Here is a 12344-nt window from a genome sequence, read left to right as displayed (position 1 = left end):
TGTGTATTTCATTATTTTCATAGTCCCACATCTCCAATTTTAAATACTAAAGCTAATGATTTAGCAATATGGTGGTAATCTATTCCCTTATGGTCATAGAAATGTAAAAAAACCTAATTTTAATGCATTTACAAAGACTTCATGAAAATTTGTTGAACAGTGTTATCTTTAATTGACAGAAACTAGTTTTCTTTATGAAATCTGCAGATTTCAGCTTTCCAGTTTGTATCCGGATAGTTAAAGTTACCCATAATAATTATCTTGTTGTGATTTGCGGCTTCATCTTTTTGCTTTAGTAATAGATTTTCAGTGGCTTCTGTTATTAATACAGTGGAGGACAATGTACGGCTCCAGATGCACCTAGATAAACTCGGGGCTTGGGTAGAAAAATGGCTAATGAAGTTCAACATTGATAAATGTAAGGTTATGCACATGGGCAGAAGAAATAGATGTCACCAATATACATTAGATGGGGTACGGTTAGGAAAAGGTGATATGGAAAAAGACCTGGGGGTAATAGTTGACTGAAGACCCAACTGGAGCAATCACTGCCAGTCAGCTGCTGCAAAGGCAAATAAAAATTTAGGGTGCATTAAAAGAAGTATAGGGGTGAGGGACAGGAACATTATTCTTCCACTATAAAAGGTACTTGTCAAGCCTCACATCGAATACTCTGTACAGTTCTAGACACCAGTACTCAGGAAAGACATTGCAGTGCTTGAGGGGGTACAAAGAAGGGCAACTAAATTAATAAATGGAATGTGAGGACTAGAATACACAGAGAAGCTATTAAAATTGGGATTATTCACCCTAGATAAAAGACAGTTAAGGGGTGACCAAATAACGTATAAATACATTAGGGGACAGTCCAAACATCTCTCCCATGATTTGTTTATACCCAGCACTGTGACGATAACAAGAGGGCATCCTCTACGTTTAGAGAAAAGAAGGTTTTCTCACCAACACAGAAGGGGGTTGTTAACTGTAAGAGCAGTGAGACTGTGGAACTCTCTGCCTAAGGATGTGGTGATGGCAAAATCAATAGAGGAGTTTAAGAAGGGGCTAGATGTCTTTTTAGAGCACTATAACATTACAGGATATAAACATTAAATGGCCAGAAGGGTTTTTGAGCCTTGCATAGTATGTTACTATATTTAGTGGTTTATAGCAAAACTGTATAAGTATTTTATTTTCCCTCCATGCATCGCTACCCAGAGAGACTCTACTTATTAATTTCCCTCACATATATTTTTCCATAGTGTGGGCTTTAAAAGGGACTTTACATTAAGATAAATCCCTCTCTTGGTTTTTACGATCCCTTTTGAACAAACTATAACACTGCAGGTTAACCCACCAGTCACAGCTTTCGTCCTACCAGGTCTCAGGTGTCCTCACTATGTCAATTTTTTCTCAGACCTTATTGCTTCCAGTTCATCAACCTTATTGGTAAAACATCTAAAATTAGTCACCACATAGTTTAGAAGTTTTTATTTTATGTGTTTCCCTATTAACTGTTCTGCCAATTCTAACTGTACTAACCTCTCCCACCGCTCCAGCCCAATTTTCACTACTTAGTCTTGGATCACTGTCTATACTATCTTTCCCTCTATCTGTCTGGTTGTCCTCCCCCATTTTCTAGTTTAGACAATCCTCCAAACTTCAAGTAATCTTCTCATCAAGCACAGATGCACCCTCCCCACTGAGATGCAACACATCCATACAGTAGAACCCGTAGCCAATAGCAAACTCAATTCTCCAGGAAACCAAATCCCTCCTTCCTACACCATCTCTTGAGCCACTTGTTTACCTCTACAATCTCCTGCTGTTTTTCTGTTGTGGCACATGACACTGGTAGTATTTCAGAAAATACTACTTTGGAGATTCTTGGCCTAAGTTTAAATCTCAGATCCCTAAAATTGTTTTTAAGGACCTTCCACCCACCTCTAACTTTGCCATTGGTGCTTATATGCACCATGACTACTGGGTCCTCACCAGCACCCCCTCCCCCCACCAGTAATCTGTCAATGCAACCTTTAATGTTTCAAACTAGAACACCAGGAAGACAACACACTGCACAACGATCCTGGTTTTTGTGGCACATTACCTTGTCTGTCCCCTAATAATTGAGTCCCTGACTACCAAGTTCTACCTAGGCTGCCCTGCACCTTTATTCCCCTTCTTACTGGAGCAGACATTCCCCTGACTGCCAGAGGGCATGTCATGCTGCAGCAGTGCTAACTCTGTAGTGGAATTCTTCTCATCTGCCAACTTTGCAAACTTGTTGAGGTGTGGCAGTTCAGGATTTGCCTCCCTAGTACTCTTCCCTTTATCCCTCCTTCTGTCACCCAGTTAGCTGCCTGATTATTTTGCACTCCCATGCATCTTCCCCAGAGATTGTCTTCTCAGTGAGCAGCAAACCCTGTCCATGAATATCACTATTGCAAGCTTCTCATTTAGATCCAGAATCTGGGCTTCCAAACATGCAAAACAGGATGTGCAAGGACTGTATACATGGCACAAAATGTACACTGGATAGGATTGGCAGTCATGGAGCACATTCTAAATGGTGATGGTACAAATAAAAATCAAATATGTACAAGTGAAAAATAACAGTAAATACAGTAGATATAAATGACTGCCTTCTAAAGTCACCTGATTTTAAGTCCCACACACTTAAAATAAACCACACTTTAGATCAAACCACTCTCACAAGCTTGTATACTTGTAGGTTTGTTTGCTTTAAAGCTCTGTTTGCTTTAAGCTCTCAGCAGCAGTAAGTCCAATGAAACCTCTGTTACATGTAAAGTTTTGAATGGTAACATTCTAAATATGCTTTAATTTAACATGATTCTTAAATTAGGAGAAATGTATTTCTTATTATAAATTTCATATAGTTGAACAACAAACAGTAATTTCTTTGTTCTGGTGTATTGAATTATTAGTTCAAAGTGATCAAGGTTGTGATTGTGCGAGATAATAGTTATCTTTGTTCCGAAATTTCCTTAGCTCTGTGGAATAAAAAAATTGCATTGGCATTGAGACTATCTCTTCAAAATAAGATTGTCCTTGTGACCAGAGGATGATTAGATTAAAAGAAACCAAACAAACAAAAAAGTTCTGAATCATAAAGCAAAAAGATACAAGTGAGAAGAATGAACAAAGCTGCGGAAGAGTCTGTTAGGAATTTAGAGGGAATGTGTCATTAGCAAATGAACTACCGTATTTTCGGCGTATAAGATGACCCCTAACTTTTCCAATGGGGAAACTTAACTACCTGTCGTCTTATACGCCGAAATAACTACCTGTAGAAAAAAAAAAACAATACTCACCTCTTGTGGTGCTGCTGCAGGCTGTCACACCCGCCTCCACGCCGACAGCGCATTGCTTTCTGGATGCGGGGCTTGAATGCCCCGCCTCCAGAAATCTAAAGCTCTGATTGGCTGACTCTACAGTAGTTAGTCCGGCGTATAAGATGATCTTCGACTTTGGAGAAGATTTTCCTGGGTTAAAAAGTCAACGCCGGAAAATACGGAAATTTGTAAGTGTAGTTTTTGATAAACACTGTTTTAAACATTTTTTTCCTTCTATTAATTTTTGATGTTGATCTATATTTAAAAAAAATCCTAAAATTCTGTGGTTTTCACACTAACCATAAATCTTCATAATAATCAGATCCATCTTGTTCTGTAGAGAACTTTTCAGTAGTCATCTCATCATCACAGACAGGATTTCAATGTAAGGTTATATATAAAGTTGCAATTAAAATTATTCCACCCCCATTGTATGAGGTTTATTTGCCAAATTTACTTTCAGCTGTTTGCAAAAAACAAACAAATGAGCAATGTTAATAGCTCAACACAACAATATAGCAAGTGGCTTTTCCGAATTCAACACAAAATGCCACTTCTAATGAATATTGCAGTCTCAGAATTAGTCAATCTATTAATAACAAGCGTCTTTACTACTTATTAGAGCAACATTTTGCTGTTAGACCTGCTGCAAACATGATACAGAGAACAGCTTTTGACAGCGTTCCTGAGGAATTACTTATGGGCAATGGCCTCCAATTTACTAATATTTCTGGGTTTGCATGCTGCAACTGACTTCTTCAAGTCCCACCCAAGATTTTAAATGGGTTTCAGGTCAAGTGACTGTTACAACCAGTCAAGAATCTTCTAGGGCTACTACTGAAACCGAGGCTTGATGGACTTTAAGGTTTGCTTGGAATTATTGTCCTGTTGGAAGGTGCAAAAATGCACAAGCTTCAGCTTCTTTACAGAAGGTATGCAGAATAGTAGAAAAAATGGTGGAGCAACCTCAGTAGAAAATGGAAAGATGAAATTGAGAACAATGTTCTCTTTTCAGAGAGAAGCAGGCTAACGGTTTGTTTCTCTTTTAGGGTCCCTGTGTATAGTAATGCAGTCAATCCCAACTGGGTAAACATTTTAACTAAAGATGAGCGAACATGTCCGTTACGGACACATCCGCACCCGGACACCGGCTTTGCCGAACACTGCAGTGTTCGCGCGTAAAGGTCCGGGTGCCGCCGGGGGGCGGGGAGATGCGCGGCGGCGCGGGCGGCAGTAGCGGGGAACAGGGGGGAGCCCTCTCTCTCTCCCTCTCCCCCCCACTCCCCGCCGCACCCCCCCGCGCTGCCACAGCGGCCCCCGAACTTTTTCGCCCGAACACTGAAGTGTTCGCAAAGTTCGGTGTTCGGGCGAAAAAGGGGCGGGGCCGAACGTGTTCGCTCATCTCTAATTTTAACCATATGTTCAAAAATGGAAAATAATTTTTTTAGAGTATATGGTGTGCCTGCATGGATAATATAATTAACATGAGATGGTTATTTGCCACACTTCTCTGCTCATTAATTTAATCCCTTAACCCCTTAGTGACGGCCCCATCGGGATTCTACGTCCTCAGTAAGTGGGCTTTAATCCTAGAGGATGTAGAAACACGCGGCCTCTTAGGATTAATGCCCACTTGGCTGAGGACGTGACAGCTCCATGCTTTCGGTGCCCGCGGGTAGCCGGCAGCATGAAGCTGTCATCCTGAGCTGCGGGCAGTCCCCCCCTGCATTGCGATCAGCGCTATCCAATAGATAGCGTCGATCGCAATAAAGTAAATAAAACTGTGAAAAAAGTTAAAGATTCAGCAGCCCTGATGGATCAGATCCATCAGGGTAGCTGAAAATACTCACCCGGCTGGTCCGCGATGTCCCGCTTGGAATGGGTCCTCCGGGACCCAGCGCCGCTCTTCTGCGCATGCGTGCCAGACGTATGACGTCATGCGCATGCGCAGAAGGCCGCGGGACCCGGCAAATTTAAAATCTCCTGGCTCCCAGCTCATGAAGGTAGCCGGGAACCCGGTGATGTTACCGGGGACTGCGGTGAGCGATCCCCAGGCCCGCGATCGCTGCTATCCAAAAAAGTTCAAAAAAGTTTTTTAAAAGTACAAGTTTCACCTCCCCTCATGGATCCGATCCATGAAGGGAGGTGAAAATACTCACCTCAGGTCCGCCGATGTCCCCGGTGTTCCGGGACCCGAAGTCCCCGTCTGCGCATGCGTGCCCGATGTCAATTTAAAATCCCTCTGCTCATGGCTACCATGTGTAGCCAGGAGCAGAGAGATTTCACCGGGGACATGATCACTGTTATCCTATGGATAACAGTGATCATTTGAAGTTAAAAAAAAGTGTAAAAAGTAAAAAAAAAAAGTTTTAACTACATTGTGTACGGGCTGTGGGTACCCGTGTCATCGCTAAGCAACGGTGCGGGAAATACAAACAAAAAAAAATGTACTGCGCCTGATCGCCTGTGTGAGTAGGAAGTTATGCGCAGTACATTACGTGGCCGTACGGAGGGTCACAGTCGGGCTCGCAGATGGGATCCGCTGCAGGCCTCCGCAAGCGGATTCCACTTACGGCTGCGTGAGCCTGGCATTATTCTGACTGCTATCTGTATTACGTAATTTACAAGAAGCCTTGGGAACGCTCGCCTTCATGCAGTTCCAGGAGCACCTTGTTGAGCATTTTCTGTGTGAGACCGCCGCGCCTCATCAAGCTTACGGAGACTCACAGAGCGCCACTTTTTACACCCTATACCCGCTACTGAGGTCACGAAATACCCCCCCAAAAAGCATGAGAGGAGGGAGGATAAGCGGTTTTATTGCCCCATGTACCCATCACAACCAGCCTCCGTAATTACCCCTGTCTTTGGAAATACTACACAGTTCACATTATTACTTTTATCTAAGATTTGGGGAACGCCGAAAAGGGCACGTATGGGGGGGGGGGGGGGTTAAGGTGTCAATTTTTATTCCGTACAAGTGGGCAATGAGGCCTGGAATGTATTCAGTTGTGCCCTGCAATCCAACGGGTGTTCCCTCCATTACAGGCCTTGTTATGTGTCCTTTAAGTAGATTAGGGCCGCAAGGGGTATGTTTTTGAACACGGGACAAATGGGGGTATCCATTTTGGGGTGAAAGTTTTTATTCATTTGTGTGCTGTACAAAAAAAAAACCAGTTTTTAAATTAATACAACTGCCAAAAAATGAAAATTGTAATTTTTTTCCTATTGCTTTGCTTACATTTATTCAACAATTGTAGGGTAAAAATACACAGTAGACCCCAAGATAAATTCGTTAAGGGGTCTAGTTTTCAAAATGGGATCATTTGTTGTGGTTCTCTGTCGGTTTGGCCGTTCAAGGGCTCTACAAGTGGGCAATGGGGCCTAAATCACCTTTATGCTAAATTTCTGTTTTGAAAGCCCCCGACTGCTCCTTTCATTTTGGGCCCCGTTGTGCATCCAGACAAAAGATTAGGGCCACAATGGGTATGTCTCTGAACAAGGGACAAACAGGGGTATCCATTTTGGGGTGCAAGGCTTCATTCATGTGTGTGCTGTACAAAAAAAGCTGTTTTTAAAATGACAGAATTGACAAAAAAACGAAAATCACATTTTTTTCCTTTTGCTTTGCTTGAATTCATTCAAAAACTGTGGGGTCAAAATGGGTAGTACACCCCTAGATAAATTTGTTAAGTGGTCTAGTTTTCAAAATGGGTCATTTGAGGGGGTTCTCTTTGGTTTTGGCCGCTCAAGAGCTCTACAAAAGTGCTGTGGGGCCTAAAACGCCTTCAAGCAAAATATATGTTCTGAAAGACACTGAATACTCCTTTCGTTTTAGGCCCCGTTGTGCATCCAGACATAAGATTAGGGCCACAATGGGTATATTTATGAACACAGGAGAAACAGGGGTATCCATTTTGGGGTGTCAATCCTCATTTTCATTGGCACTATAGGAAAAAAAGTCTTTAAAATAACATATTTGCAAAAATATGAAATTTTATTTTTTCTCCTCTAAATTGAATTAATTCCTGAAAAAAAAACGGTGGAGTCAAAATACTCATGACACCCCTCAGTGAATACATTAAGGGGTGTAGTTTTTAAAATGGGGTCATTTGGGGGGGGTATCTATTATTCTGACACTCATGAGCCTTTGCAAACTTGGCTTGGTGCAGGAAAACAAAGTGTTCCTCAAAATGCTGAAAAGTAATGTTAAATTTGTACGTCTCCTAAATGGTTAAAAAAAAACACAAAAGTTTTTCAAATGTGCATTTGAAATAAAGAAAACATATGGAAATATATATCCTATCAAAAATTTTTACATTATGTTTGGACATATTTGAGATATTACAGTTGAAAATGTGAAAAAATGACAATTTTTTCAAAATTTTTCCAATATTGGTACTTTTAATAAATATACACAAATTATATCGGTCTTTTTTTACAACCGAAATGAAGTACAACATGTGGCGAAAAAACAATGTCAGAATCACTTGGATATGCAAAACCTTTACGGAGTTATGCTATGTTGAACGACGCATGTCAGATTTCCAAAATTTGGCTTCGTCACTAAGGCGCAAACAGGCTTCGTCACTAAGGGGTTAATGCTTCAGGATGTACATTTACATCCTGCAGGTTCAAGTATGTATGAATTGTGATCAAGGGTCGATCCCATTCCATACAATGCAGGTGTTATGGTAAACTACCCTGGATACGCCAGCCCGGGTTGCCCTGGATCTTACCCGCAACCCCTGTCCCTGCCTACTCACCAAAGGGACAAAAGGTTTCAATAATGACTTGTGAAAAACCCTATGAACCCTCCATGTAGCTGGAAAATCAAGTTTATAAGCAAGCGGATTTACTACCCGCGTGATGACAAAGGGACCCACGTAACGCAGCGCCAGTTTCAAAGACGGAACAATCAATTTTAGATTTCTGAAGACAAATATACCTTTTGTCCCATCCTGTAAGGCTCAGATACTGACAGACTCCTCCCACTACGCAACTGCATACGAGCCCCCGTTGCTTCCAGATTCTTCTGTACTTCTTTCCATATTCCCTGCAGCGCATGTGGTGAATTCAGTTGCAGGACGTGCAGACGGAGTAGAAATAGCTGTAAGGAAGTGAGGATGCTGACCATATACGCAATGGAATGGAGACACCCCAGTGGAAGAACAAGTATGGTTGTTTAGCGCAAACTCTGCCAGCCGCAGGAATTCTGCCCACTGATGGGCCTTTTTGCTAGCAAACAACCGTAAATATTGCACTAAATCCTGGTTCTTCTGCTCAGTCTGACCATTAGTTTGTGGGTGGAATGCTGTTGAGAAGGAAAGCGACGTTCCCAGGTTTCTACAGAAGGCTCGCCAGAATTGCGCAACAAATTGAACCACGCTATCAGATACAATTCTCTCGATAACCCCAGGTAAACGGATGATTTCTTTTACAAAAATCTTGGAAAATTCTATTGCACTAGGTAGCTTCTTTAGCGCCACAAAATGTGCCATTTTTGAGAAGCGGTCCACAACAACTAGTATAGTGGTGAACTTCTGAGACTCAGGTAGATCCGTGATAAAATCTACCAATAAATGCGACCACAGATGAGAAGGCACCGGTAACGGTCTCAGAGGCCCCTCCGGATGCCGACGACAACTTTTAATGCATGCACAGACAGAGCATCCCTTAACAAAGTTGTGGATCTCCCGAGACATGCCTGGCCACCAGTAGTGTCTAGAACAAAGATCCAGATTCTCCTGAACCCCCGGATGACCTGCAAGAACAGATGAGTGAGACTCTTCAATGACTCTGAGATGCAAGGTCTCTGGCACAAACCATCTGCCCTCCGGCACCCCCGAGGGAGCGTCCTGCTGACAATTTAGTAGATGAGGAACGAGATCAGATTCTAAAGCTGCCACCACCACCCCAGGTGACAAGATATTCTCAGGAGCCACTGTCTCACTTTCCGGCGAATGGAAACCGCCTTCACGTTCTTCTCCCCTGGAATATATGTAACGACAAAGTTAAACCTGGCGAAAAATAATGCCCACCTGGCTTGATGAGCTGTGAGTCTCTTAGCATTGGCAACATATACCAAGTTTTTATGATCAGTATACACGGTAATGGGATGCCTTGCCCCCTCAAGATGGTGATGCCACTCTTCTAGAGCCCACTTAATTGCCAATAACTCACGATTACCGACGTCGTAATTACGTTCCACCGAACTGAACTTCCGCAAAAAGAACGCACATGAGTTATACCCAGATCTCCCGCTGACTTCCTGAGACAATACAGATGCATCGACCTCAGATGCATCGACCTCAATAAAGAACGGTCGCCGCGCATCAGGATGTACTTGTACTGGGCCAGCAGTAAATGCCCTTTTGAGATGACTAAAAGCCTCTATGGCCTCTGGCAACGATCTTACCAAGTCAGTCCCCTTCTTGGTAAGATTGGTCAGGGGTTGTGCAATAACCAAATAATTCTTAATGAACTTACGGTAAAAATTTGCGAAACCTAGAAATCGCTGGAGAGCTTACAAGTTATCTGGTCTGACCCATTGGGATATTGCCGCCACTTTATCAGACTCCATTTCAATCTCCGTGGGTGAAATCACATAACCAAGGAAGGACACTTGTTTAGTACCAAAATTGCATGTCTCCAACTTGACAAAAATAGGTCAGAACCAGCCTCAGGTGCCGCACATGAGAATCCCAGTCTCGGGAGTACACCAGAAAGTCATCGAGATATATGACCCAGAATACCCCCTGGAATTCGTGGAAGACTGCATTCATAAATCCCTGAAACACAGCAGGGGCATTACAAAGTCCAAAGAGCATGACTAGACATTCAAAATGTCCTAACAGGGTGTTGAACGTGGTCTTCCACTCATCTCCCTCTCAGATGCAAATTAAATTGTAAGCCCCCCTTAAGTCCAATTTGGAAAACCAGTGGGCCCCTACCACCTGATTCAATAAGTCAGGAATCAGGGGCAAGGAGCACTGGTTCTTCACTGTAATTTTATTCAAAGCCCGATAATCCACACAAGGCCTCAATGTCCCATCCTTCTTCTCTACAAAGAAGAGACCTGCCCCAGCAGGGGACCTGGACGGCCTGATATGTTGTTTGGCCAGAGACTCTGAGATATAGGACTTAAGGGCTTCGTGCTCACGCCCCGACAAATTGAAAATGGCTCCCCTAGGGATGGGACTGTCGGGGATCAAATCAATACCACAGTCCCACTCCCTATTGGGAGGCAAAGTCTCACACTGCTGAACACATAGGTATAGTAGCTAAGTGACTATGACAGAACAACCCCCAATGTGTAAATTCCCGAGTTGACCAATCAAATCGAGGATTGTGCAGTGCCAACCAGGGCATACCCAGCACTACATCAACGGACATCCTCTCCATCACTAAGAACGACAGATTCTCAGAATGGAGAACACCGACAGTGAACTGTGCCATGGGAGTCCTCCACTGAACAACACCTGCAGACAGGGGTGGAATCAATACTAGTGAAGCTTATGGGCATCTTTAATGCCGAAAACTCAGCCATCAGAGGTCTGATAAAACTTAGACTAACCAAATTGGCGGCAGCACCCAAATCAATAAAAGCCTGACCGGACCGAAATTCTGGAAGCCTATATGACAGGGCATCAACAACTTAGGGCGTACCTGTGATCCTAAGCGACCCTCCCGACAGTCGCCTAGGATCTGAAGTTTTCCGCTGATACAGGCTGATGTTGCATCTGCTTCTGAGGACAATATCTACGCTTCTACACAATATCTGGCTTTCCCACAATAGAGACAGAGACACTGCGTCATCCAGAACTGTCGCCGTTCCTCGGGGCTTAGCTGGTCCTCTACCCACTGCTGCCCCTGACGTAGAGACATGAGATGAGCTACCGCCAACCCCGCACGGTCTGGCTCATCAAAAATATTGCCAAGTTCCCGAAAAAGCAAATCAACTGACTGCAGGCAAGCCAAACTCTCGGGTAAGGAGTAGGCTTATGTCTGGGGGGAATACCGAAGTAAGGACATAATCAATCCCACTTTCTGGGACTCTGAGCCAGATGAGCGGGGCCGCATTCGAAAGTACAATCTACATGCCTGCTGAAAAACAAAAAACTTGCTGCTCTTCCCTGAAAACACCTCAGGAAGAGGATACTTGGGCTCAGGAATAGAAGGGGCAGCAGAAACATGCACTAACTCTCGCTGCTCCTGGGCCACCATACGACTGGACAGGTCTTGGATCACGACCACTAAATCCTGCAACTGACTTGCGAGGGTACTCATGGCCTCCTTTGGAGAGCAAAAACAAAACCCACTGGGCAATTTTAAGAGCCAGTTATTATGTTATGGTAAACTACCCTGGATACCCCAGTCCTGGGTTGCCCTGGATCTTACCCACAACCCCTGTCCCTACCTACTTGCCTCCACTTCTGGCTAACCCCAGGCGGGCAACTGGGCGGCGGTCCCTACTCTATCTAGGGACCGAGAAAGGGACGCTGGCATATCTAGATGAAATGGGTAGAATACCGACAGAAAAGGCAGATGATAAATACCAACATGAAACAATACTGATAGTACCGAGGCAGCTGGAACAACCTGGCAGATGGTAACAAAATAGCAGACAAGCTGACAGAGGCAGGAGACCTACAGATGTAGACTAGCTAGCAACCTGAGGGAAACCAATAACTGGCAGAGATTGCAGTCACTGCCAGACTTGTAAACAAAAGCCTCTGTCCAGAGGCCGAGAGAGGGAGGCAGCCAACTCCCAACAGACCATTAAAAGGGAGCTCGTGCACGGCCACTGCACTCACCGGTGCGAGCGCGCACGGCGCTGCGAACCAGCATCACCACACCGGCCAGGCAGACGTGTCCCTGACCGCGGGACCCAGCACACCGCCAACCCGGGAGAAGCCGCAACCATCGCATGGTAACAGCGGGTGCCAGCTGTTTGTACAGGTGACACCCACAAGCAACAGCTTCAATAAATAGTTC

This window comes from Eleutherodactylus coqui, chromosome 3, assembly GCF_035609145.1.
Source record: "Eleutherodactylus coqui strain aEleCoq1 chromosome 3, aEleCoq1.hap1, whole genome shotgun sequence".
Taxonomy (NCBI): domain Eukaryota; kingdom Metazoa; phylum Chordata; class Amphibia; order Anura; family Eleutherodactylidae; genus Eleutherodactylus; species Eleutherodactylus coqui.
This window is presented reverse-complemented; position numbering follows the sequence as displayed.